Raw genomic sequence first — 3816 nt, 5'->3', positions numbered from 1 at the left:
GAGCAAGTGTCTCAGCACAAAGTGCAGCCCTCCCCTTTTGCAACTGGGAGCGGTTTCTGCCATGCAGCGTAGCAAAACGGGAGCGAGAGCACTTTGTGCTGATACAAGGGCAGCTCTCCCCTGCAACCCGGTCCGGACCTGGGACCGGGTTTTGTTGTGCAGGGCCAGGGACCGGGTTTTGTTGTGCTGGGGAGCTCAGCCACGTGTCCGGCTCGCACAGAGCCCAACACCCTGTTCTGAGCAGCAGGGTAAGGGGGGCAGGAGAAGGGGCAGGGAGTTCTGGAGGGGGCAGTCAAGAAACGGGGGGGGGCTTTTGGGGGGGAGTGGAGAAAGTTTTGGGCAGTCAGGGTACAGGTAGGGGGTAGAGTCCTGGTGGGCAGTTGGGGGGGGGGGTCTTAGGAGGGGGCAGTTAGGGGACAAGGAACAGGGAGTCTTAGGTAGGGGGTGGGGTTCTGGAGGGCAGTTAGGAGCAGGGGTCCCAGGAGGGGGCAGTCAGGGGACAAGGAGCGGGGGGGGTAGGGGGCTGGGAGTTCTGGGGGGGAGCTGTCAGGGGGCAGGAGTGGGGAGAGGGATCGGAGCAGTCAGGGGACAGGGAGCAGAGGGGTTTAGATGGGTTGGGAGTTCTGGGGGGGGCTGTCAGGGGGCAGGAGTGCGGAGAGGGATCGGAGCAGTCAGGGGACAGGGAGCAGAGGGGTTTAGATGGGTTGGGAGTTCTGGGGGGGGGCTGTCAGGGGGTGGGGAGTGGTTGGATGGGGCGTGGGAGTCCCAGGGGTCTGTCTGGGGGTGGGGGTGTGGATAAAGGTTGGGGCAGTCAGGGGACAAGAGGCAGGGAGGCTTAGATAGTCCTGGGGGGCAGTTAGGAGCAGGGGTCCCAGGAGGGGGTAGTCAGGGGACAAGGAACGGGGGGAGGGTTGGGAGGTCAGGGGGGGCGGGAAGTGGGAGGGGCAGGGGCAGGGCTAGGGCGGGGCTCCTCCCGTCCTCTTTTTTGCTCGCTGAAATATGGTAACCCTACTTTAAAACCATGTTAGCTGGTCATGGCTGACTAAGGCAGAGCCTAGTTGATCATGACCACTTAACATGTTTTTAAAGGTATTAAACCCTGTCTACATGAGTGTTAGTTAAAATCTGTTAGCCAACACGTTTAAAAAATACCCTTCTTTTCTCCCAGTCCACCAGTCCATTTAGAGCCTGATCCAAAGCCCACTGAAGTCAGTGTGAAACTTTCGATCCACTTCAATGGATTTACACTGGTATAAATCCAGATTAGCTACTGTGAAGACAAGATTTACACCAGTCTAGCCAAGAGCAAAATTTTTGCCCAATAAACATTTTAAAGGTGATTGCAGTAACACCCATTTAGCAAATATCCCTTCCCTATTCTGTAGGAGGTTCTGCACGTTCCCCTAGCCAAAGACAAATGACCACAGGTAAAGGAAGGAAATTAAAGATCTGAGCTGAATGTCTGAGCAGAGTGTATTGACAATGATTTGTCTGCAGAGACACTGCACCAATGAACCTGGTCTTATAGCTCCCAGCAATAAATACCGTATTACAGAAAATTCCTAATGCGCCCTAATAGAATGTGCCATATGACATCCTTTAGTGGATTGAAACTGATTACCCTTACAGGAGGAAGTATTAGTCTCTGGGAGGCACGACAATCAGGGACAGCAGCTTTTTGACTGATGCTAGAGATTTCTGTCCAGCTAAACTGATAGCCGTGCTCGGTGTCTCTGCAAAGCCTGCTGGCAAAATTCTCCTTCATGGAGCCATTTACACTCCTGAAAGCCATTAGCTTCTCGGGTTTCAACGTCATTTGCCTAGCCAGCTGGTGGGGCCCTGGTTTAAAAGAACAGGACAAATAGGGAAGCAGATATTGTCATAAAACTGTCCATGTTGCACAGGACAGTCAGAAAAAACAATGTTATATAAATATACTTCTTGTAGCTAGAAATTACAAATCCAGACCTCTGTAATTCAGGATGAATTTAACTACTGATTACTATAGAACACACGTGATATGAATGAATGGAAGCTTTTCTTTTTGGCTAAAATAAGGATTATGTTTTATTTTTGGGAAAAGGAAGTCTCTTATGGACAGGGCACAGGACTAACTCAGGCAGCCCAGTTCAGTTCCTGGTTTAGCCACAGACTTCCTGTGTGATCTTGTGCAAGTCACTTAAGCGATTCTGTGCTCAGTGAGATGGAGATATTCCTTCCCTACCTTACAGGGGTGTGGCGAGGATAAAATGCATTAATGATTCCAGGGTGCTCAGACAGTACAGTGATAAGGGCCAGATAAATACATGGATATATCAATCTACAGATGAGCTTTAGGTAATTTATAAATAAGAAAAGTGAACCCAATTGTTCCCTAAATAAAACTTGGGCCACCTCACTGAAACCCTTTGAAGTGCTGAGTGCCCCCAACTTGCATTGAACTCAATAGGCACTGAGGGCACTCAGCACCTTGCAGGATCAGGCCTCTAACTTTGCAGCTTGCAATGGGATTTGTTGAACCATTTGCAACACATTCAGCCTCATCCCAATGTGAAAAAACTCCTAAAATGTCAAATCATGGATAGAATGTATATTAAAATCTAGGGCTATCAAGCGATTAAAAAAATGCATCACGATTAATCGCGCTGTTAAACAATAATAGAATACCATTTATTTAAATATTTTTGGATGTTTTCTACATTTTCAAATATATTGATTTCAATTACAACACAGAATACAAAGTGTACAGTGCTCACTTTATTTTTTTATTACAAATATTTGCACTGTAAAAAACAAAAGGAATTTTAATTCATCTAATACAAGTACTGGAGTGCAATCTCTTTATCATCCGAGCCTGCTATAACATGAAATATATGGCAGAATGCAGGTAAAACAGAGCAGGAGACATACAATTCTCCCCCAAGGAGTTCAGTCACAAATTTAATAAACTCATTATTTTTTTTTAAACAAGTGTCATCAGCATGGAAGCATGTCCTCTGGAATGAGGGCTGAAGCATGAAGAGGCATATGAAACTTTAGCACATCTGGCATGTAAATATCTTGCGACACCAGCTACAACGGTGCCATGCAAATGCTTGTTCTCAACTTTCAGGGGACATTGTAATTAAGAAGTGGGCAGCATTATCTCCCGTAAATGAAAACAAACTTGTTTCTCTTGGAGATTGGCTGAATAAGAAGTAGGACTGAGTAGAGTTGCAAGCTCTAAAGTTTTACACAGTTTTGTTTTTGAGTGCAATTATGTAACAAAAAAACTACATTTGTAAGTTGCACTTTAATGATAAAGAGATTGCACTACAGTACCTGTATTAGACTAATTAAAATTTATTTTGTTTTTTTACAGTGCAAATATTTGTAATAAAAAATAGTGAGCACTGTACACTTTGTATTCTGTGTTGTAATTGAAATCGATATATTTGAAAATATGGAAAAATATCCAAAAATATTTAATACATTTCAATTGGCATTCCATTGTTTAACAGTGCGATTAATTTTTTTAAATCGCGATTAATTTTTTTGAATTAATCGCGTGAATTAACTGCAATCAATCGACAGCTCTATTAAAAACAAAAGATAACAGCATCTAGCCCTCAGCACTGGGACAGAATACTGGACTTCCAACCACAGCTGGTTCCTTGCCTGCCCATTTTGATGCTATAACATTTTATAGAGATATTTTAAAATTGCTCTTATAATTTCCACTTTCCAGTGTTCTCTGATGTGACTGAGCCTGACTGTGGACAGGCACAGCTGCTGCCAAGAACTGTAGGGTCAAGTCCTGCCTGCTTCTAGCTTCTT

The sequence above is a fragment of the Malaclemys terrapin genome, chromosome 9 (genome assembly GCF_027887155.1).
Source record: "Malaclemys terrapin pileata isolate rMalTer1 chromosome 9, rMalTer1.hap1, whole genome shotgun sequence".
NCBI classification, from domain to species: domain Eukaryota; kingdom Metazoa; phylum Chordata; order Testudines; family Emydidae; genus Malaclemys; species Malaclemys terrapin.
Note: the sequence above shows the minus strand (reverse complement) of the source record.